This window comes from Pinus tabuliformis, chromosome 3_2 (assembly GCF_031772625.1).
Source record: "Pinus tabuliformis cultivar Carrire ecotype Pingquan chromosome 3_2, CPIR1, whole genome shotgun sequence".
NCBI classification, from domain to species: Eukaryota; Viridiplantae; Streptophyta; class Pinopsida; order Pinales; family Pinaceae; genus Pinus; species Pinus tabuliformis.
In genome coordinates this window covers 1204312547-1204338461 of record NC_142302.1, presented here as the reverse complement: position 1 = coordinate 1204338461, position 25915 = coordinate 1204312547, and positions in this window count along the sequence as shown.

The following is a 25915-nucleotide window of genomic DNA, read 5'->3' as shown; positions in this document are numbered from 1 at the left end:
CATTCACCTCTATGTTGCTCTGTTCCTGCTCTTTCGTCTAGGTTTCCTCTTGTCTTTTCATATGCACTTCCTCTTGTTCTTTTGATGTAACAGGAGGTTCCTTAGTATGTCACTGTTCAGGCTCGCTTGATTTTGTTGTTGGGGTTGTTGCTAACAGATCTAGAGGCAGATTTTGCAACCTCTGTTCTCTAAGTCTGTTGAATTCAACTAACCCTTCATCTTTGTATTCCATTCTGGCCAGCGATTTAACTTGGGACATCGACTCGGCTGAGGAGAACAGGTCATCAAACTTATCTTCTTTATGATCAAACTTTGTCAATTTGGCCTGTTCAAGTTCATTATAGGCGACTTTGTTTGGATCAAATCGCCTATTAGGGAGAGTTGCTAGAGTTAATGACTTCATCTTTGTAGATTCTTTCTCTGCATGTTTGAAATCATGCAAAGTGTTGACACCACATCTCAGAGGAAAAGAGGGCCAGACCTACTTCTTATTTTTCTTTAGAGTTTGTGTAACTCCTTCGGAGATAATCTGATAGGCTATCTCCCTAGCCAGCAATTTATCAGGTATGTACAAAGGAAGGACATGAGGTTCAGCTTGGCTGCCGAAAATTCTTATATAAGTAAATTTTTCCTCTCCAAACCATCTTCCTATTGATGTCAAATCAATCCCTGCTTGGTAGGAAATCTTGGGAGCAGGTTTATCAAATATAGAGTAATGAATGGGTAACATAAAGCCATTGTAGACTTGGTATAAATGGTGCTTATAGGAAGTTTTCCACAATTTCTGATGGTATATGTGAATGGGTATGGGGTCTTGTGAAGTCCACCTCCAGCTGAGCACGGGAAATTTAGAATTAAAACACAGGGTGTCTAGTATATAAGCACTGTAGTAGAATGGGGGAATAAGCCTTTCAGTGATGCGGGTTTTGCTTCTAAAATCAAGAACTATTGTTGATTATCTGACAATATAGTTGCCCAATCCATTATTTCACTATTACACGCCGCTTCCATCAAGGGAACCATTTCTATAGTGAAATTAGTGTTATCATGCAACCCCCACAATCTACACATCATTATCCCAGCATAACAATAAGGAGAACATAGAGAATCAACAGAGTACTTACCCAAAGATTCATGCTTGTGTTTTGCCGGATTTTGTCTCCAATCCCGAATGGGTTCGGATTCAATTTCGTTCTCATTTCGGAATTTCTCCAGAAATGCCTTGTTGTACATCTTCTCTGGCACAAGCAAATCATACATTTGCCTCAAATCATTAGACTGAAATGAACCAAAGATTCTCCCATCTCTGGTGCAGAAGGTTCTGTCTGTGATTGGGATTTCCTCAATTGCCCACCTCACTACATCCATATATGGGAGAATTTGTTCCCAAGCTGCTATCCGATGAAGGAAAGAGTCGGCTAAGTCCTTTAAAGTAGCATCAGATTTTCGATTGGTATCTACTATGGCTTGTACTGTTGTCACCTCTGGTTCTTCAGCCTCAATCAAATTATACGTACTTTGCCAAGTAGTTCTGCCGAGTCCTAGACATGTAGTATCGGATATCAATTCTTTTCTTTTAGTTCCTAGATCAGCGATGAGTTGTCCTGTGGCTAGCGAAGCGGAAGAGATTGTAGTTTTCTTAGACTTCTTCCCCATTCTGCTTGAATCTATTACTTTGGAAGAGTTCTGCACAGGAGTGAAAATGAACGTAATACAGAGGATTGGTAGCGCAAACCAAATATGAGTGAGATATATTGATCAATGCACGATGAAGGATTAACTTAAAGTGGCCGCGGATACAATCTGTGAAAAGATTTTTAGGCTTACTATTTCATTAAATGGTCGTTAAAACCTGCCAATCCTTTAAATGCCCATCATATCGTTTATTAGCCGAATGATTTGTTTAAGCGTGCCTTGGATGTTTTGGCGGTTGAGCGCAGGTGAATCACTGTTTGGAAGATAAGGCCTTTAATACGAATTAATCGTAATATCCTTGCTTTAACAATTCTTTGAAATTCGCGCTTTTGGCTTTATCGCAATCGGGCGTCGGGGGAAAACTTAAATCGTTATATTGGTTCCTTTTGGAATCCCCGATTACCGATAGCGATATCGCATCGCATCGGGAGTATTAACTGAGCACTTTGAAAAGCATGCATGGTACATCCCCGATCACCGATAGCGATATCGCATCGCATCGGAGCGAAAGGGACTTTATCGCATCGCATCGGAGCGAAAGGCACTTTTGTTATGGTAACTTATTATTGCCGATATCTGATAGTCTATTGTGTGTTGTCGCATCGGAGAAAACCAATGGGTCTTTAAGTTATGCCTCCTTTGTCATTGCGACATGCGATCTTGCGATCGCTTTATCGCAATGGTAAAAGATTAATCATTTATATTATAAGACCAAATAATTGGTTTATCAAAAAGGTTTTGTAATGTTTTCATTTTGTTTTTAGACCTTTTTGAATAATACAAAGTTGATACCAATTAAAATAAAAAGGGACCCATTTCATATTATAGTTTTGTGAATAAAAATGAGATGAAATAGGGGGTTGTTGTAGAGCACAACAATTGGCGATTCGCTAGAAGAAACAGTTATCTCTGAAAAGTACGGAAATACTTAAACTTTTTCAAAATAGAGTTCTCATCAAAGGGGAAAATTCTAATATAACTAGGTATATATGCATTCCAAGTAAAATGAAACTATCTTTGCTAATTTCCTCTCTTGTTTAAAATTAGATACATTATGTTAGCTACCTATACCAATAGGTTTCATTTTTCATGATTGGCAGGGGAGGTGCCAATATGATCTACTTTGGTGATGCAAAGATCTCATATTCTTGTGGAAGACACATATCTACAGTTGGTTGATGCTGTCCTACTTCTGAATGGGTGATCCAACAGTCTAAGCTGGGTCATGCCATGTTTCAATTTTTTTTTTTTTTTTTTTGTAGATTAGAGAAAGAAATCTGTCCAAACTGTTCAATCTTGGCAGATAAGTAGTTAGGTAGAGAATAAAGGTTCCCAACTATTTAATCTGGGGCCTTGGAAGTAATAAGGCTAGCCTTAGATAGAAAATCAAAAGGAAAAAGCCAAAGGAAAAGAAAAGGCACATGAGGGTTTGCAAGTCTAAGTGCACCCTCCTTGAAGTAACAAAAAATGCTAGGAAATAGAATGGGTAGGTAGATGGGGTTGCAGAAGCATGATTTCTTTCATATCACTGCCCTAAGCAAAGTTAATACATGGCCAGTGCAGATATTTCTATTGAGGAATTTTGGAGCAACAAAGTGGAGCATGTCTAACTTCCCAATCATCCCCCATCAGGTTCCTTGCTAACATCCCTCTATCACCTTGGTTTATGAGAGAAATCAAACTCATTCATTGATCATTGTAGCATAAAGAGCCACATTTCTTGTGTAAAAAATATTTTCATTTTGATCTACTCTCCTAACTAAGTTTGTTCCCTAAACAACTTAGTCTTTGCCTCCTCCTATTCCTATTCCCCTCCAATACTAACTACTAACTCTATCTACACTTAACTCCCTATATCCCCCTTTCCATATTACTATAGCATCATTGTGTATAAAAACCCCATAAAAATAAGTATATTCCCTTTCCCTTAGGCAATATAGCCTAATAGTCATAAAGGGTTGAAATACATAGAAATCAAAGCGCTAAGGCCAAGACTGGGCTAGTACAGTGTTTTGGGATTAAATCAAGATCCGCTTGATTTATAGCCCTAACCCCACTTTTGCAAAAATATCAAAAAACCATTTCCGCCAGCCAAAACATTGAAAAAACCCACTTTTTCCGCCTATCCAAAGTTTTGGTTATATTGTGCATTTCTCAAAAATCGAAGAAAATCATTAAAAAATGCCGGCGGGTCCCGCCGTATTGTCCTATCAGCTTGGCAACCCGTCGCCCGTCGGATCTGGGCTTTCCCATCCGACGGCCCATATCAATATCGGGCCGCCCCCGATGTCCGGACGTTAGCACCCAAAAAATGTCAGAGGGTGACGTCAGGGCTCGGCCACGCGTCGCTCCCAAATCGTATCGAGAGGTCGCCTGCCAATACCACTCCCGTACTATAAGCGGTCCGATGGAACCGCTTACCGCCCTCCGTATACCGCCTGCCCACGTCATGCCAAGTCAGCGTCGCGTCAGCGCCCGGCCCGCCATCGCTCCGACCTGTCTGCCACCTCATCAGTCCCCGTGGACCACTCACAGGCCGCCACGTCACCCTTCCGTACCCGACCCCACCCGATGACGTCATGCTGACGTCATCCAAAAAATGCGCCAAAAGCCCAAAATGTCCATATTTTTGCCAAAATTCGCGTTTTTTCTCATTTTTGACAAAGCAACTATTGTGCTCTCTGCATGTATTTTACGACATCCTCACCGCCAACCTGCAACAAATTGATTTAAGGACCGTGGGCACCCTCAATTCGCCTGCATTGCCGCCATTGCCAGAGTTTACCAGGTATTTACCAAAATCTCCCCTCCGCACCTGGTTTTGTGCATAATTCACCAAACAAGAGAAAAAGAGAGAAAAACACTGTAATGACCAGCAAATTCTCGGTGACTATCATTTATCTCCCACTGTGAGCCCGAATTCACCTACAGAAGTCCACATTGAGCCTAATTTCCACCAATTTACATTTTGTTTGCACATTCGCAAACTGAAACCTCTGCTGCACAAGTTCACCGAGAAAACAACCCTTCAGTCTCAGTATTTGATCATTATACCTTCTTCAGGGGCATTTCAACTTGTTTTCACTAGAATTCACCCTGTTTCCCCTGCAAATTGCCTTGCTTCTGCAGAATTCGTTGCTCTGTATCATTGTGCCCAGAGAAACAGGTTCTAATACAATTCAAAGTACCAAAACCATGGAGACACCAGTTGCATTGAATGTGGCACCTCTAAATTCCCCACAAAGAGAGCTAGAGTGGCAGGCCCTGGCTCACAGAGATTACCAGATGGCAGAAGTACTCTCAATGGACACCAAATATAACATCCATGTACTCAATGACCTTAAAGCCAAACATCTCTATGGTAATGATATCCTGGGGATTTGGGACTCCAATTTGCCCATTTTTAATCTCCTCAAGTCAATGTCCTCCCAGACTTGGTACACAGATGCAGTGTCAATTATGACCCCTGTCAGAGAGTTGTCCTCAATTCCTCAGGTTCAGTTTTGTTCCATGTCACCCCTGAGGCCATAAATGAGATGCTACACTTTCACACTGCAAAGCCATTGACTCCTCTCTCCATGATGGACTTACTAAAGAAAGGAGGCAAGCTGTCCAGCGCCCAAATTGTAAAAATCAATCAATTATTCATTCAATCAGGCTCTGAAACTGTGAGGACTCCCCCTATTTGAAATGTGTATCTAAATGAACTGGGCAAAATGCTTGTGGATCTGATCAGTTGTGTCCTGGGTTATAGGTCATCTGAGGATGTTGATGAAACCATCTTGGCCATGCTGTCCATCTTCTCCCCTGGAAAGCCTCCTGTTGTTCACTATGATTATGCTGCCTACATTGCCAATAAGATTCATGAGCAATTGATGAATCTAGAGAGGGAGAGGATATTTAGGTATACATCTTACATCTATCACTTATTCCTATTCTATCAGCCTGATAGCTTCCCTATTACTCTCAAGAGGCTTGATGCCCAAGGGAACCAAAGGTCTGTAGTGTTTTGGTCTTCAGTTTTCCATTATATATCTTATTCACCATACAACTACTGTGAATTCATAGACCTGTTCATCCATCCAGCCATGTCCTTGCTGCTGAGTGCCCCTCCTCCAAGATTAACAGATGAGATGCAAAGGATTCTCCAGCTCTCAAAGGCCTACAGCATTGGAGATTGGTACTTTTACCAAAACTGTACAGTGATCAGAGTATATGGCTGTGAATTAACCCCATATAGGCTGCCAAGATATGTCCCTATGAGACTCTTTGCCTTAGAGTATTTCAGGCAGTTTGGAAATGCAAACATGGTCCATTTCCACAGCAAGAACAAGAAGGTGCAACTAAAAGTCTGAAATCAACTAGGCCCATTTATTTATAATAAAAGAGAAGAGGCATGGCAAGAAACAGACAAGATCCTGCAACGCCTTGGATTGCAAACTAGTTTCCTCTGGATACCCTATGACCCAAATCACTTCATTAGCCTTAGAAGGGTCAAGTATAAATTGGCTAGCTATGATCATGTCAGGTTGCCCCACATTGAAAAATATGCCAATTTGTTAAGATGGAAAGAGGGCACATTAGAGGAAGCAAGTACTAAAGAGGAAATTCTACAAAAAGAAGCAAAGAATCTTGAAAAGGAAGCTGACTTGGAAACTTGTGGGCAAGTTTCCTCTTCTTATCAAGTGCAACTTGGAGCAGCTGCCTCGTCCTCTACAGCCCCCCAGCAGGCAGCTCAAACTACTCCTCAGGCTGCCAGCAAAGGTAAAGAAAAAGAGATGGAACAAGAGCAGCCACCCCCTACAACAGAACAGAAGAAGGAGCAGCCCAAACAGCAAGAAGAAATGGCTGAAGCTCCCATATCTACAGAGCAGCAGGCTCAAGAAAGTTTGCCTCCAAGGTAAGAAACAGTAGTGGAGGCCTCGATGCTGCAAACCCCATTAAATGAAGAAAGAACCAGAAAGAGGGATAGAGAGCAGGAAACTCCCCTCACCACATCAACAAATCAACAAGGGGAGAAAAGGCAAAGATTAAATCCCCTTTCTGAAGAAGAGATGCCTATTGGGTAATCCTTGGGAATGGGCCCCCCTAGTATGGAGGCATCTGCTAGTTCCTTCCAGCAGGAACAAGAAAGAACAATTGGAGGAGAGGTCAGCTCCTCAAGCCAGCAAAGGAGGGCTGAATCAGGCATAAAGCAACAATTTATTGACATCAAGAAGAGAAATGAGCGAGTCAGGCTCCAGCTGTACAATCACTTGCTTAAAATGGCTCCCACAAACCAGCAGAGGCTTATGTCAGCATATGACATAACATAGGGGAAAATGACTATGATTCATTTTATGCCTACTATGCTATAGCCACAGTCAGTTGCAGATTATATAAGGACCAACCTGGAGGTACTTGCAAAGGACATCCACCCAATGGACCGGATAGAACTTCACAAGCAAACGGGTGAGATGGTCTATTCAACTCTTGCAGACAAGACCTTCCTGGCACACAAATTGCAAAACAGTCTTCATAATACAACTGCCCAACTTGAGTTGGAGAAGGCATCCTCTCAGGCCAAAGAAAACAGGATCAAATCTTTGGAAGATATTATTATAGAGGGCATGACCCAAAGGATCCCAAAGCTATACAGGCACTGCTAAAGGAAAGAGATGCAGATATAGCAGCTTTGAGGAAGATGTAAAAATTCCAGCAACCCTTCACCCTCAAACAGAAGAGGTTGCTCAACAGAGGAAGGACCAGGATGTAGTAGCCATGCTTCTAACACTACACAAACAGCTGGTACAAACAGAAGGGAAATTGGTAGAAACAGAGGCTGCACTATAGGCAGCCCTGAAACAGAAAGAGGGAGGCTAGACATCTCAGCCCCCTCAGCCAGTGATCAACCTTGAGGTGCCCCCTCAAATTATCACTCCTCCCACAGGACAGACAGCTGAAACAGGTCCATCAACATCAGCACCAACAACAACATCAGAACAGGCTCCAAGCCTTGATATGCAGAAGATGATGAAAGAGATTCAAGTTCTAGAGGCCCAGATGGCAGAGCTAAATGAAGCCAAGGAGAAATTGGCCACTGTTAATGAAAAATATGACAAATCAAAACAAACTGTAGCTGAAAGAACAAGGGAAGTAAGAGCCCTTGAGAAGAAGATAAAAGAGCTGGACAAAGAGCTCTCTCTTGACAAAGTGGTGGCTGAGATCAAGAAAGTCCTATGGGCCAATATTGGTCAATCTATAATAGACCAATGGCAATACATAGAAACCATTCATGAGCACATGGACCTCATAGGCAGGGCACACAAGGAGAGTCAAAGAGCAAGGGCATCTCTAGGCACTATGCCTGAGATAGCCAACAGGATGATCAATGTCCTGAACAACCGCACAGGCCCTCAGCTGGCAGCAATAGGAATCACCAATAGAACTGACACCATCTTACTGATAAAGAGGGTCCTCACATTGAGAAATCTGGTACAAACATTGGATAGAAGGTGCCAGGAAATGCAAACAGAGGTGAACAAATTCACAGAGAAGTTCACAGCATTGCACAACAGAGGCCTTCCCAACCTACTAAACAGTGCAGGCAGATTGCTGTCCCATGAAAATTATGCTAAAAGGGTAAATACATTTGCCACAAATTAGATCACTGCAGGATCAAGTATCCCAGAGGAAACAGGGCCTGCATCTGGGCAGAGCCTCTATGAGAAAATAGAAAATTTATTTTTTATAATGAATGAGATCAGACATCTGTTTGAAGTGCCTCCTAATTACTACAAATATACTGAGGCAGATGAAACACTAGGCACAATTTTGAGGCATCAGTTGCCTACACAGGAATGGTGGACCAGCATGATACAGACATTGCTGTGAACAAACAGGTTTTCATCAAATTTTTACATCAAAAATATAGATCATCATGTTCAGACAGGTGATATATTCACTATGACTGTAAAAGAGTGGGCTGAGCCAACTCAGCAAAGCAATTTGGCCACTAAAGCAACACTGACAGGTGTAGATGACAGGGCCGAGAAAGCTACAGCACGACAGAGAAACAAAGAGCGCAATATTCAGAATCAATGCAAAGAACCTTGCAGAGCCAGCTGCCCTCAAAGTCAAATACTTCTGACAAACAGCAAACAGCTGTTATGTATTCATTTAAGTAGCTTTCAATTTTGTAAAAATATCTTTGAAAGTTGGTAAGAACATTTATTGTACAATAACTCAGCACTAAGATATTTTTGTATATATCCACCCCCGCGCTGTTTATTGGGGGTTGTTGTTACTCATATTGTTCAAGAGAACTCGGCTGTATTTCTTCTGAAAGAAATAATAAAAGGAGCTGTTGGTTTCCAGAAGAGATGTATGGCTCGGATGTGCTGTGATGAAATTACTGAATGCTGCAAGATTCTCGTGTTATGGCGTGATACAATAAGTGCTTTCTAACTGTATTCATGTTTTATCTTGTCTCTAATCTGTCTGTGAATGTATGGTGTTTAATCTTGGTAGAAAGGTGAAAGACTAGTTCAGGATTTGTCCATTAAAGACACCCTAAACTCAAACCTTACTACTGTATATGTTTTCTTCAAGGTTAGCTGCAACTATGGAATTCTTAAATGCTCCCAATTGCTCTAATATCATGATGAGTCCTTATCCAGAAATTCTTGTTGCTGCTGGGTAGGATTTATTCTTCATCTTGTATTGCACTGTGAAAGAACTCTTAATTGCCTTTCCTGGTGTAATTTGTACTGTTTTATTTGCTAAAAATCAAAGTTTGTATCATGAATACCCATCTAGCCTCGCAGTGAACCTTTCTTTATTACAAACATAAAAACCTACTTATTTCTGGACTCCACATGCCTAATGGATTGAACTCTCCTTCATATTTGCATGCCCTTCTTTGAACAACAGTATTCAACCAAAACTCAAACAAACTCCCAACTCATAACTAGCCTAAGATCTTCACAAGCAAAGCTAAATCAAAAGAGAGAGCCCTCTCTAATTGCAGGTAGGCTAGAACCTGTAATCCAAAGCTTGGTTAGTGGTTACCCCGGCCGTATTCCCTCAAGAGTCAAAGGGAACAACCTGGGTGTTAACATAAATGGCGACTCCACTGGGGACTGAATGAACTTTATAACCCCCTGTCTGATTCTTAATACTGTAGATAAAGCCTGAGTGATAGCCAGACAGCCTAAGAAACTGCCTCTGCTTTGCATTTGCAGGAGTACATAAAAGCTGCCTCAGTCAATCTTTATTCAGTCTTAAGTTCCATACAATTGTGCTGTACCTGATCAGTCCTTGTCAAATATCATTATAGAAAATTCTCCTAAAAAGAATCACAGAAACTGGCTCCTAAGAAGAAAACTCGCTATACAAGATCTAACCCAGATCCTGATCCATCACCCGAGTTCCAAAATCCAAACTTGATTTCAAGAATCCTCAAGAAACACAAATCAGAAGGGACTCTATCAGATTCAAGTTCTGAAACAGGTCTTCAAACTGACATTCCAACCCCTGCTAAGGTTTCTCTACATCCTCACACCACTGTGCCACAACCTCCTAGTTCTTCATCTACTTCACAAGGTATCCTTTCAACCACTCCATCAACTACACATACCCCTCTCATCCCCTTTCCTCCACTTGTCCCATTCATTCCTGTTATCCCTATTGTCCCACCAAACATGGCTAATAGATATGCTCCACTGCAGTTACCTGCCAATCCAGGGCCTATGCCTCAAGATTACCAAAGCAAGATTTCATATTTTGATGGTAATGGCTCTTATCCAGCCCTTCAACATACTAAGAAAATGCAGGACTACTTTGAAAATTATGAGATAGATGATGATGGGGTTAGAATGAAAATTTTTGTGCAAAGCCTAACAGGAGATGTAAGATCATGGTTTAGGTCACTCCCAGCAAACTCCATAGTTGACCCTGAGGACCTGTATCAAACCTTTATCAACAGATGGGAGAAGAAAAAGGACCCACTTCACATTTTATCTGAATACAATACTATCAAAAGGGGTCCCCAAGAAACTGTCTTGGACTATTGTGCTCGGTTTAACAATGTCTACAATGCTATTCCCCAAAATCTCAGACCCCCACCTGATCTAGCTCTATACACCTTTCCTGATGGGTTTGATTCAGATATGGCATACCAATTAAGAGAAAGAGCTCCCCGAACTTTAGCTGAAATGCAAGACATAGCAGTGAGTGTAGAAGCAAACCTGATAGCTAGGAGAAATAGGACCAGAACTGAAAGAAAGACTACCTTCAAAGAAGAGCCTTCAGGCTGGGATCAGAAATTAGATGCAATAATCACTGGCATGCATAGGTTAGGTGACAGAGTAGAATCAGTTGAGAGGAAGTCATCATGGGAAGCACCACTGAATAATCCAATCAGGAATCCTAATTTTAGAAGAAACCAAAATCCCAATGTTGGCAAGGCCAGCCCTGAACCAGAGATAAGGCCTCTGTTCCAAGAAAACTATGCCGAAGCATCTAGTTCTAGTGAGCGGATAGATCATACCCACATCAATTTGATGGGCCTGAACAATGATCAACAAGTTTTTCTGAATCAAGAAGATCATGAAGAGGAAGACATAAGCCAGTTCCAAACTAGATCAGGTGAATCGTTTGATTTCAAACAAGGCTATGACACATCTGTTTTTGAAGTTCATAAACAATACAAATTAAGAAGCAGAACTGTAAATGTGCCACAGCCTGAGAAAACAAAGGATAGCCTACAGCCTAGGAAAGCTATTGTCACAAAGCCTACTAACAAAACTGATTCAATTACAAATGAAGTAATAGTTGAAGAGGTAACAGAACCATTTCCCTCAAATCAAGAACCAAGGGCTACACCTCCTTTACAGCACAATCCAAGCAGTACTTTCCAAAAGATGAGCAAAAGGGACAAGCCTAAAGATCAAAATGAGAATCAAGAAGAAAACTCTAAGAACTCAATTGAGAGAGAAAGGGTTGTTAACGAGAACACCAAGATCCAATCTGAAAGACCTTTTGACCTAGAAGCTGAAATTGGTAAATTAAAGATAGCCATCCCTCTTTCAGAGCTAGCCAAGCATGACATTTACAAACAACAAATCAAGAAGTCCCTTCAACTGACCCACCACAAAGATGATGTCAATGTGTTGGATGATACCCCAGAATTGCTTTTCGGTCCAGAGGTTGATGGAAAAACAACAACCACTGGAATCTTACCTTTTTATGTTAGCTTGCATGTTCATGATAAGATATTACACAATGCAATGTTTGATTCAGGCGCTTCTCATAACCTTATGCCTAAATCAGTGATGGAGAGGTTGAATCTAGATATTACAAGACCATATAAGGACCTATTTTCATTTGACTCCAGCCAAGTTAAGTGTTTAGGCTTGATAAAAGATCTATGTGTGTCCTTAGTCTAGTACCCAAATAAAACAATCTTAATGGACGTTGTAGTTGCTGATATCCCACCCAAATATGGAATGCTGTTATCAAGATCATGGGGAGCCAAAATCCAAGGTTCCCTCCAATTGGATATGTCATATGCCACTATCTCTATTTTTGGACAGCCAAAGAAGCTATACAGAGAATCACTCATGAAATACATGGTGAGCAGTGAAGAAAAACCTCAAAATTTCCCTATTTATGCAGTCCATTCCGATATGGATTCCTTCATTCTGTTCAATCATGATATAAGTCCAATGAGGGATAACAAAACTGTCATACTTGAACAAGATCTGCATATGAGTGAGCAATCAAGTTCCCAAGAAATCAAGGTTGTGCAATCAAGTGATGAAACTGTTCTAGAAGGCAAACTAGGTGAAAGACAAGAACTCCAACTTATAATCCCAAGTCATGGAGAAAATGTTGAAAACCCCCTAAATCAAGAGATCCTATGGTTTCTTGAGTTTCATGGATCAGTCAACAAATTAGGGGCAGGAGCTGGAGTGTGGATTCATAACAAACAAAGAAACCATGCAGAAGGTCGAGCCTATAGGCTTAATTTCAGATGTACGAATAATATGGCAGAATATGAGGCTCTTCTGCTAGGCCTCAAACTGGTAAAATCATTTCAGGCCACAAAGTTTCAATCATGGGAGATTCAGACCTTATTATCCAACAAGTGAAAGGAAATTTTGTCACAAATGACAAAAGACTAAGATCATACAGGTCTGCTACTATTGAAATACTCAAAGCTTTCACTGAATTTCAAATGACCAAAATACCTAGGACTCACAACATTCATGCACACAGTTTAGCTACATTTGCCAGTACATGCAAATTGCCTTTTGAACCCAACCACTGCTTTACATATGAGATAAAACACAGACCTTCTGTCCCAAACAATGTCAAAGATTGGCAAGTGTTTGAGGACGATGCACAGATAAATAATTTCTTAACCTTGCAGCATGAATTTTCAGGCTTAAACATTGATGTTGATTCTGTGAAAGACACACAGCCATTGAGTGAACATGACCAAACAACAATATCACCCAAAACAGCAAATCAAATACTTTGTCCAACAAACTTTGACAGAGGCTGAAATCATAGAGTTAAAAGATAACTTTCTACCAACAGGCCTAACTCCATTGGAGGACATTTTTGACTCAAATGATGTTCCTAGAAAACCAAAAATGCAACCCGCGGCCATTGAAGAATGCAACATTGGAACTATTGAAAAACCCAAGATAATAAAATTGTCTGCCTCTTTCCCTCCTGACCAGAAGCCTAAATACATTGACCTCTTTAAAGAGTTCCAAGATGTGTTTGCATGGATTTATGAGGATTTGAAATCCTATGACACCTATGTTATTCAACACACTATCCCTCTCAAGCCCAATCAAAAGCCATTCAAGCAAAAATTGAGAAAAATCAATCCTATGCTCCTCCCTTCAATTGAGAAAGAGGTACAAAAAATGTTTAAAGCTGGTATCATAGCACCAATCAGGTTTTCAGACTGGATTTAAATTTGGTCCCCACAAGAAAGAAAACTGGGGAGATTAGGCTTTGTGTTGACCTAAGGAATTTGAATCAAGTGTCCCTTAAAGACAATTATCCCTTACCAAAAATGGATCATATTCTCCAAAGAGTGGTGGGGGCTTCAAGAATTTCATTACTTGATGGATTTTCAGGTTTCAATCAGATCCTAGTCCACTCTGATGATCAAGATAAAACAGCTTTCACAACCCCATTGGGAACTTTCAAATATGTTAAAATGCCTTTTGGATTGAAAAATGCAGGAGCTACATTTCAGAGAGCAATGGATATTGCTTTTGCTAAAGAGATTCATGAGTTCCTTGTTATTTACTTAGATGACCTCACACCTTTCTCAAAATCTGACCAAGAACATTTAAAACACTTGAGACAAATATTCATAACATGTAGGAAATATGGAATTTCCTTAAATCCCAAGAAGTCTCTATTTGGTTTGGAAGAAGGTAAGCTATTGGTTCATATCATTTCAAAGGATGGCATTAGAATTGACCCAGACAGAATACAGGCCATCTTGCAAATGCCCCATCCAAGAAACATTAAAGAATTACAAGCCTTCTTGGGAAAGATCAACTTTTTAAGGAGGTTTATCCCAAACTTAGCAGAATTGATCAGATTACTAAACAACATGCTAAAGAAGGATTCAAAAGTGAAGTGGACAGTAGAAGAAAATCAAGCTTTTGAAGGTATTAAATTGGCCCTTACCCAAACCCCAGTCTTAACAAATCCTCAATTTGACAGAGAATTTATCATTTTCTCTTTTGCCTCCCAGCATACCATTGTTGTTGTCTTATTGCAGAAAGATGACCAAGGGAATAAAAAACCTATTGCTTTCTTTAGTAGAGCCCTTAGAGATGCACCTCTGAAATAGCAGATCATGGAAAAACAAGCTTATGCTTTGGTCAAAGCCATCAAAGACTTTAGGATCTACATCCTATACTCCCATGTTATTGCTTATGTACTAAATCCCATTGTGAAAGACATACTAACTCAAGAAAACTTAGAAGGAAGAAGAGGAAAATGGATTGCTAACATATTGGAATTTGACATTGAGATCAGACCTACAAAACTGATAAAAGGACAGGGTTTGGCTAAATTGATGTCTGAATCAAAATTCCAAGCCTTGGATATTAACCAACTGGACAATGAATCGGAGCTGGCGACTCCAAAGATCAATGTAGCCTTTGAACAATCCCTGTGGTATTCTGAAATCTGTTATATATTGCAAAACCTGTGTGCTCCCCCAAGATTGTCCAGAACCAAATCTAGATTTTTAAAAATGAAAGCTTCAAAATTTTGTGTTATAGATGGTAATTTACTATGGAAAAATCATGAAGGTATACTGCTGAACTGTTTGAATATGGATGAGACTAACAATGTTATGAAAGAATTTCATGCAGGTGATTGTGGTGGACATTTGTACTGGAAGTCCACTGTGGATAAGATATTAAGGGCAGGTTACTATTGGCCCACTCTATTCTCTGATGTTAAAAATTTCACCACTACATGTCACAAATGTCAAGTGTTTGAGGGAAACAGAAAGTTACTACCACTTCCCTTAAAGCCTATTGCAACAGAAAGGCCCTTTCAGCAATGGGGCTTGGACTTCATTGGGGAAATTCATCCTTCATCCTCAGGCCAACATAGATGGATTCTAGTAGCCATAGATTACTTTACTAAATGGATTGAGGTTGTTCCATGTAGACAAGCAAATGATTCTACTATCATTCAGTTCCTTGAAACCAACATTCTTTCCAGATTTGGTTGTCCTGACAAGATTATAACAGACAATGATGCTGCTTTTAGATCCAAGAAGATGGTGAACTATTGCCACAAATTCCACATTACTTTTGGCCATTCTACTGCATATTACCCTCAAGGAAATGGTTTAGCTGAATCATCCAACAAAAGTCTTATCAACATCATTAAGAAGATACTAGAAGAGAATAAGAAAAATTGGCATAAGAAGCTTGTAAATGCCTTGTGGGTAGACAGGCTAACAACCAAAAGATCTATAGGGGTCAGCCCATATGAGTTGGTTTATGGAATGGAAGCCAAATTCCCTTCATCATTGGGGGTCCCTGTCATGAAGCTACTTCAAGAAATTCAAGCTGAACCAAATGACATACAAAGAAGAATAAACCATATTATATGTTTGCAGCAAACCAGAGATCAAGTGTATAACAGAGTTCAAATCCTACAAGAGAAAGCCTTTGATAGAAGAACCAAGGCTGAAGATTTCTTCATTGGGGATAAAGTGCTTAAATGGGATTCAAGAAGAGAAGACAAGGGTAAGCATGGCAAATTTGACTCCCTTTGGAGGGGGCCTTTTGTTATTCAAGCAGTACAAGGAAATAATACTTATTTCTTGAAAAATTTGGATGGCACTGAAGCTGAAGAGGGCCCTGTAAATGGCCGGATGTTAAAGCACTATTTTGATTACTTTCCATGTGTATAGCATGGCTCTGCCCTGTACATTATCAGTTGTATATAGTTTTTCTTCCAGCATATGAATAGTTCAGTTTAAGAAGCTTTGTAAATAAAGCAGGAAAAAGCTTGTATTTCAGAAGTTCCACAATGGTGATAGATTCCAGTTTTTAAGTCCAAAGAGGAAGTTTTCAAGTTCTGAGAAGAAGTCAAAAGCCAAGGCATTCTGACCTGCTGTTCTTGGTCTTTCAAGTAGAAAAACCATCCCCAAGTGGAGCCACTGTTAGCTACCTATACCAATAGGTTTCATTTTTCATGATTGGCAGGGGAGGTGCCAATATGATCTACTTTGGTGATGCAAAGATATCATATTCTTGTGGAAGACACATATCTACAGTTGGTTGATGTTGTCCTACTTCTGAATGGGTGATCCAACAGTCTAAGCTGGGTCATGCCATGTTTCAATTTTTATTTTTATTTTTTGTAGATTAGAGAAAGAAATCTGTCCAAACTGTTCAATCTTGGCAGATAAGTAGTTAGGTAGAGAATAAAGGTTCCCAACTGTTTAATCTGGGGCCTTGGAAGTAATAAGGCTAGCCTTAGATAGAAAATCAAAAGGAAAAAGCCAAAGGAAAAGAAAAGGCACATGAGGGTTTGCAAGTCTAAGTGCACCCTCCTTGAAGTAACAAAAAATGCTAGGAAATAGAATGGGTAGGTAGATGGGGTTGCAGAAGCATGATTTCTTTCATATCACTGCCCTAAGCAAAGGTAATACATGGCCAATGCAGATATTCCTATTGAGCAATTTTGGAGCAACAAAGTGGAGCATGTCTAACTTCCCAATCATCCCCCATCAGGTTCCTTGCTAACATCCCTCTATCACCTTAGTTTATGAGAGAAATCAAACTCATTCATTGATCATTGTAGCATAAAGAGCCACATTTCTTGTGTAAAAAATCTTTTCATTTTGATCTACTCTCCTAACTAAGTTTGTTCCCTAAACAACTTAGTCTTTGCCTCCTCCTATTCCTATTCCCCTCCAATACTAACTACTAACTCTATCTACACTTAACTCCCTATGTCCCCCTTTCCCTATTACTATAGCATCATTGTGTATAAAAACCCCATAAAAATAAGTATATTCCCTTTCCCTTAGGCAATATAGCCTAATAGTCCTAAAGGGTTGAAATACATAGAAATCAAAGCGCTAAGGCCAAGACTGTGCTAGTACAGTGTTTTGGGATTAAACCAAGATCCGCTTGATTTATAGCCCTAACCCCACTTTTTCAAAAATATCAAAAAACCATTTCCGCCAGCCAAAACATTGAAAAAACCCACTTTTGCTGCCTATCCAAAGTTTTGGTTATATTGCGCATTTCTCAAAAATCAAAGAAAATCATTAAAAAATGCCGCCGGGTCCCGCCGTATTGTCCTATCAGCTTGGCAACCCATCGCCCGTCGGATCTGGGCTTTCCCATCCGACGGCCCATATCAATATCGGGCCACCCCCGATGTCCGGACGTTAGCACCCGAAAAATGTCAAAGGGTGACATCAGGGATCGGCCACGCGTCGCTCCCAAATCGTATCGGGAGGCCGCCTACCAATACCACTCCCGTACTATAAGCGGTCCGATGGAACCGCTTACCACCCTCCGTATACCGCCTGTCCACGTCATGCCAAGTCAACGTCGCGTCAGCGCCTGGCCCGCCATAGCTCCGACCTGTCCGCCACCTCATCAGTCCCCGTGGACCACTCACAAGCCGCCATGTCACCCTTCCATACCCAACCCCACCCGATGACGTCATCCAAAAAACGCGCCAAAAGCCCAAAATGTCCATATTTTTGCCAAAATTCGCGTTTTTTCTCATTTTTGACAAAGCAACTATTGTGCTCTCTGCATGTATTTTACGTCATCCTCGCCGCCAACCTGTAACAAATTGATTTAAGGACCGTGGGCACCCTTAATTCGCCTACATTGCCGCCATTGCCAGAGTTTACCAGGTATTTATCAAAATCTCCCCTCCGCACCTGGTTTTGTGCATAATTCACCAAACAAGAAAAAAAGAGAGAAAAACACTGTAATGACCAGCAAATTCTCAGTGACTATCATTTATCCCCCACTGTGAGCCCGAATTCACCTACAGAAGTCCACATTGAGCCTAATTTCCACCAATTTACATTCTGTTTACGCATTCGCAAATTGAAACCTCTGCTGCACAAGTTCACCAGGAAAACAACCCTTCAGTCTCAGTATTTGATCATTATACCTTCTTCAAGGGAATTTCAACTTGTTTTCACTAGAATTCACCCTGTTTCCCCTGCAAATTGCCTTGCTTCTGCAGAATTCGTTGCTCTGTATCATTATGCCCAGAGAAACAGGTTCTAATACAATTCAAAGTACCAAAACCATGGAGACACCAGTTGCATTGAATGTGGCACCTCTAAATGCCCCACAAAGAGAGCTAGAGTGGCAGGCCCTGGCTCACAGAGATTACCAGATGGCAGAAATACTCTCAATGGACACCAAATATAACATCCATGTACTCAATGACCTTAAAGCCAAACATCTCTGTGGTAATGATATCCTGGGGATTTGGGACTCCAATTTGCCCATTTTCAATCTCCCTCAAGTCAATGTCCTCCCAGACTTGGTACACAGATGTAGTGCCAATTATGACCCCTGTCAGAGAGTTGTCCTCAATTCCTCAGGCTCAGTTTTGTTCCATGTCACCCCTGAGGCCATAAATGAGATGCTACACTTTCACACTACAAATCCATTGACTCCTCTCTCCATGATGGACTTACTAAAGAAAGGAGGCAAGCTGTCCAGTGCCCAAATTGTAAAAATCAATCAATTATTCATTCAATCAGGCTCTGAAACTGTGAGGACTCCCCCTATTGGAAATGTGTATCTAAATGAACTGAGAAAAACGCTTGTGGATCTGATCAGTTGTGTCCTGGGTTATAGGTCATCTGAGGATGTTAATGAAACCATCCTGGCCATGTTGTCCATCTTCTCCCCTGGAAAACCTCCTGTTGTTCACTATGATTATGCTGCCTACATTGCCAATAAGATGCATGAGCAATTGATGAATCTAGAGAGGGAGAGGATATTTAGGTATACATCTTACATCTATCACTTATTCCTATTCTATCAGCCTGATAGCTTCCCTATTACTCTCAAGAGGCTTGATGCCCAAGGGAACCAAAGGTCTGTAGTGTTTTGGTCTTCAGTTTTCCATCATATATCTTATTCACCATACAACTACTGTGAATTCATAGACCTGTTCATCCATCCAGCCATGTCCTTGCTGCTGAGTGCCCCTCCTCCAAGATTAACAGATGAGATGCAAAGGATTCTCCAGCTCTCAAAGGCCTACAACATTGGAGATTGGTACTTTTACCAAAACCATACAGTGATCAGAGTATATGGCTGTGAATTAGCCCCATATAGGCTGCCAAGATATGTCCCTATGAGACTCTTTGCCTTAGAGTATTTCAGGCAGTTTGGAAATGCAGACATGGTCCATTTCCACAGCAAGAACAAGAAGGTGCAACTAAAAGTCTGAAATCAACTAGGCCCATTTATTTATAATAAAAGAGAAGAGGCATGGCAAGAAGCAGACAAGATCCTGCAACGCCTTGGATTGCAAACTAGTTTCCTCTGGATACCCTATGACCCAAATCACTTCATTAGCCTTAGAAGGGTCAAGTATAAATTGGCTAGCTATGATCATGTCAGGCTGCCCCACATTGAAAAATATGCCAATTTGTTAAGATGGAAAGAGGGCACATTAGAGGAAGCAAGTACTAAAGAGGAAATTCTACAAAAAGAAGCAAAGAATCTTGAAAAGGAAGCTGACTTGGAAACTTGTGGGCAGGTTTCCTCTTCTCATCAAGTGCAACTTGGAGCAGCTGCCTCGTCCTCTACAGCCCCCCAGCAGGCAGCTCAAACTAATCCTCAGGCTGCCAGCAAAGGTAAAGAAAAAGAGATGGAACAAGAGCAGCCACCCCCTTCAGCAAAACAGCAGAAGGAGCAGCCCAAACAGCAAGAAGAAATGGCTGAAGCTCCCATATCTACAGAGCAGCAGGCTCAAGAAAGTGTGCCTCCAAGGCAAGAAACAGTAGTGGAGGCCTCAGTGCTCCAAATCCCATTAAATGAAGAAAGAACCAGAAAGAGGGATAGAGAGCAGGAAACTCCCCTCACCACATCAACAAATCAACAAGGGGAGAAAAGGCAAAGATTAAATCCCCTTTCTGAAGAAGAGATGCCTATTGGGCAATCCTTGGGAATGGGCCCCCCTTGTATGGAGGCATCTGCCAGTTCCTTCCAGCAGGAACAAGAAAGAGCAATTGGAGGAGAGGTTAGCTCCTCAAGCCAGCAAAGGAGGGCTGAATCAGGCATAAAGCAGAAATTTATTGACATCAAGAAGAGAAATGAGCCAGTCAGGCTCTAGCTGTACAATCACTTGCTTAAAATGGCCCCCACAAACCAGTAGAGGCTTATGTCAGCATATGACATAACAGAGGGGAAAATGACTATGAGTCATTTTATGCCTACTATGCTGCAGCCACAGTCAGCTGCAGATTATATAAGGACCAACCTGGAGGTACTTGCAAAGGACATCCACCCAATGGACCAGATAGAGCTTCACAAGCAAACGGGTGAGATGGTCTATTCAACTCTTGCAGACAAGACCTTCCTGGCACACAAATTGCAAAACAGTCTTCATAATACAACTGCCCAACTTGAGTTGGAGAAGGCATCCTCTCAGGCCAAAGACAACAGGATCAGGTCTTTGGAAGATATTATTATATAGCTTGGGCATGACCCAAAGGATCCCAAAGCTATACAGGCACTGCTAAAGGAAAGAGATGCAGATATAGCAGCTTTGAGGAAGATGGTAAAAATTCCAGCAACCCTTCACCCTCAAACAGAAGAGGTTGCTCAGCAGAGGAAGGACCAGGATGTAGCAGCCATGCTGCTAACACTACACAAACAGCTAGTACAAACAGAAGGGAAATTGGTAGAAATAGAGGCTGCACTACAGGCAGCCCTGAAACAGAAAGAGGGAGGCCAGACATCTCAGCCCCCTCAGCTAGTGATCAACCTTGAGGTGCCCCCTCAAATTATCACTCCTCCCACAGGACAGACAGCTGAAACAGGTCAATCAACATAAGCACCAGCAACAACATCGGAACAGGTTCCAAGCCTTGATATGCAGAAGATTATGAAAGAGATTCAAGTTCTAGAGGCCCAGATGGCAGAGCTAAATGAAGCCAAGGAGAAATTGGCCACTGTTAATGAAAAATATGACAAATCAAAACAAACTGTAGCTAAAAGAACAAGGGAAGTAAGAGCCCTTGAGAAGAAGATAAAAGAGCTGGAGAAAGAGCTCTCTCTTGACAAAGTGGTGGCTGAGATCAAGAAAGTCCTATGGGCCAATATTGGTCAATCTATAACAGACCAATGGCAATACATAGAAACCATTCATGAGCACATGGACCTCATAGGCAGGGCACACAAGGAGAGTCAAAGAGCAAGGGCATCTCTAGGCACTATGCCTGAGATAGCCAACAGGATGATCAATGTCCTGAACAACCGCACAGGCCCTCAGCTGGCAGCAATAGGAATCACCAATAGAACTCACACCATCTTACTGATAAAGAGGGTCCCCACATTGAGAAATCTGGTACAAACATTGGATAGAAGGTGCTAGGAAATGCAAACAGAGGTGAACAAATTCACAGAGAAGTTCACAACATTGCAAAACAGAGGCCTTCCCAGCCTACTAAACAGTGCAGGCAGATTGCTGTCCCATGAAAATTATGCTAAAAGGGTAAATACATTTGCCAAAAATCAGATCACTGCAGGATCAAGTATCCCAGAGGAAACAGGGCCTGCATCTGGGCAGAGCCTCTATGAGAAAATAGAAAATTTATTTTTTATCATGAATGAGATCAGACATCTGTTTGAAGTGCCTCCTAATTACTACAAATATACTGAGGTAGATGAAACACTAGGCACAATTTTGAGGCATCAGTTGCCTACACAGGAATGGTGGACCAGCATGATACAGACATTGCTGTGAACAAGTAGGTTTTCATCAAATTTTTACATCAAAAATATAGATCATCATGTTCAGACAGGTGATATATTCACTATGACTGTAAAAGAGTGGGCTGAGCCAACTCAGCAAAGCAATTTGGCCACTAAAGCAACACTGACAAGTGCAGATGACAGAGCCGAGAAAGCTACAACACGATAGAGAAACAAAGAGCGCAATATTCAGAATCAATGCAAAGCACCTTGCAGAGCCAGCTGCCCTCAAAGTCAAAGACTTCTGACAAACAGCAAACAGTTGTTATGTATTCATTTAAGTAGCTTTCAATTTTGTAAAAATATCTTTGAAAGTTGGTAAGAACATTTATTGTACAATAACTCAGCACTAAGATATTTTTGTGATATTTTTGTATATATCCACCCCCGCGCTATTTATTGGGGGTTGTTGTTACTCATATTGTTCAAGAGAACTCGGCTGTATTTCTTCTGAAGGAAATAATAAAAGGAGTTGTTGGTTTCCAGAAGAGATGTATGGCTCGGATGTGCTGTGATGAAATTACTGAATGCTGCAAGATTCTCGTGTTATGGCGTGATATAATAAGTGCTTTCTAACTATATTCATGTTTTATCTTGTCTCTAATATGTTTGTGAATGTATGGTGTTTAATCTTGGTAGAAAGGTGAAAGACTGGTTCAGGATTTGTCCATGAAAGACACCCTAAACTCAAACCTTACTACTGTATATGTTTTCTTCAAGGTTAGCTGCAACTATGGAATTCTTAAATGCTCCCAATTGCTCTAATCTCATGATGAGTCCTTATCCAGTAATTCTTGTTGTTGCTGGGTAGGATTTGTTCTTCATCTTGTATTGCACTGTGAAAGAACTCTTAATTGCCTTTCCTGGTGTAATTTGTACTGTTTTATTTGCTAAAAATCAAAGTTTGTATCATGAATACCCATCTAGCCTCGCAGTGAACCTTTCTTTATTACAGACATCAAAACCTACTTATTTCTGGACTCCACATGCCCAATGGATTGAACTCTCCTTCATATTTGCATGCCCTTCTTTGAACAACAGTCTTCAACCAAAACTCAAACAAACTCCCAACTCATAACTAGCCTAAGATCTTCACAAGCAAAGCTAAATCAAAAGAGAGAGCCCTCTCTGATTGCAGGTAGGCTAGAACCTGTAATCCAAAGCTTGGTTAGTGGTTACCCCGGCCGTATTCCCTCAGGAGTCAAAGGGAACAACCTGGGTGTTAACACATTCTAAGTTTTAAATTGGTCTCTATTGGTTGATAATGATAAAATAGAAAACCTTTCCAAATCAGCTTTTAGAATTGACTCCTTTGTCATAGGTAGAGCCTCTGCTGCCAACAAACGTTCATAGTTTCGACAGGGATACCTTTTAACCATGTTATTATCCATTGTCCCATTCATTTCAGAGTATGATTAACAGAATGAATTCAAAACATGCTTTTCATATTTTGCGTTTCTTTTCTACTTTTCTGTTATTTTGTAAGATAAAAATCCATTGTCCTGGTTTGGTGACCAGCTGAGTGACAATGCCATTCACTGGTAGTAATTTAACCGAACAAGCTGGCTCGTGATGAGACCCCTTGTCTTATAATTCTAAGCCATTACCCTGTTTTGATATGCAGTATTGGTAATGTCGGTTAAACTATTTCCCTATGATAATGGTAAGCAGGCTTGTAATAAGACCTCTTATCTTTCATATCAAATATTTTAGAATTACACTCTGAGTAATCATAAGCTTTGGTGAGTGGGATGGACAATTTTCTCCTTAAGAGTAAATGGATGACAAGGTAAGAGTTAAAGATGCTGAAGTTGGATTAGTTCATATTTTGATATTGATAACCTTTTTATGACCAATTTGAAAACATAAAATGATTTACAATATTTCTAAACTTTGAGAAGCGTTCACAAAAATTGAAGTGTGGTTTCAGAATGTAATTATACCTAGTTTCCTAGAAACTATCCCTTTTGTTTAAGACTTCTATTATTTTAAAAGTAAATATCAACACTACTTGTTTTGAGCAACTTTTAATTACAGCAAAGGTCAATGGTAGATACCTCACAACTTTATTTTCTAATGGTCCTACAAACTACAAAATTCTATTAAAAAGGAGAAGGGGTTACCTCCTCAATTGAAGAATTTTTTTAAGATAAGGCCATTAACAGGGAGAGAATCTCTCAAACCTGATAAATCTTGTAATATGAAGGTCGAATGGCCTATCTTCTCACAGATCTGAAATGGCCAAAGCCACATTTTCTGGAACTTGGTGTGTTTACCCTTATCTTCATGGGCTTTGTCCCATTTCAGAACTAAATCACCGACGTGAAATTGTTTTGAACCGAATGAGACTGAATCAAAGGATGACTTGATGATTTGCTGATGTTTTGCATGAATAACTTTGGCTTTTTCTCTTTCCTCTTCCAATTTTAGAATTTCGTCATGTCTAAGTTGAATAGAAGAAGAAGGGATTTCCTCAATAAACTGAACTAGGGCTAGAGAAGGAAGGACAAGATTTTTTGGTAGCATTGCTTCTTTTCCATACACAAGATTAAATAGGGAAGAACCTATGGAAGCCTTCTGCGTTATCCTATCAGCCCATAGTGCAAATATTAAGGATTTGTGCCATTTTTTATGATTCTGTTCGATAGTTCGCTTAATAATTTTAATCGGATTTTTATTTGTAGACTCTGTTAAACCATTACCCTGGGGATAGTAATTAGCAGAATATTTCAATTTAAATCCTGTTTTAATAGCGAAATCAATCATAGCATTGCCTGAGAAGTAAGATGCATTATCAAAAACAGGAGCATTTGGGACACCAAACCTGGTAATGATGAATTGATCTATGAATTCAATAATTGCCTCAAAATTTGTTGTCTTTAAAGGAATTGCTTCAACCCACTTAGTGAAATAATCAGTAGCGGTAAGGATATACTTATGCTGTTTGGAAGAATGTGGAGTAATTTCTCCAATGATGTCCAATCCCCATTGCTCAAATGGTTGTTCAATGTTGACTGGTTGCAAAGGGAAAGCTGGTTTTCTTTGTCTTCCACTAGAAGTTTGAAAATTTCGGCATTTCCTTACATATTCATGAGCATCTCTAAACAGAGTGGGCCAATAATATCCAACATGAATGATTTTGTGGGCTGTTGTATCAGCTCCAAAATGTCCTCCTGCTGGTCCATCATGTAATTCTTGCAAAACCTTTTGTGCTTCAGGTTTTTCTAGGCATCTTAATAAGATTGAATCATAATTTTGCCTAAAAAGCACATCATCAATAATTGTGAAATTTTTTGCTTTTAATCTAATGGCCCTTTTGTTTTTGTAAGACAGGTTAGGAGGTGCATATCCATTTTTCAAATAAAAGATTAAGTCAGCATATTGTGATTCAGAATCAGTGATACTTATCTGGTTGATCTCTTCGGTTTGATCTGTATCACCTCATTCTTAAATGTGGGATGCTCCTGCCAATAACCTGAAAAAACCTTGGCCTCTAACAATCTTTGCTGGTTTAATTTCTAAGTCATATTATTGAAGTGCTGTAACCCAATTTTCCCTTTTTTCACCTAATTCCCTTTGGATTAATAGTTGCCTTACTGCAGGGAAAGGAACTATAACTTTTGTATGGGCTTTTAAAAGGAAGGGTCTGTAATGTTTGACAGCTTTATATACAGCGAAGGCTTGTTTTTCTACTT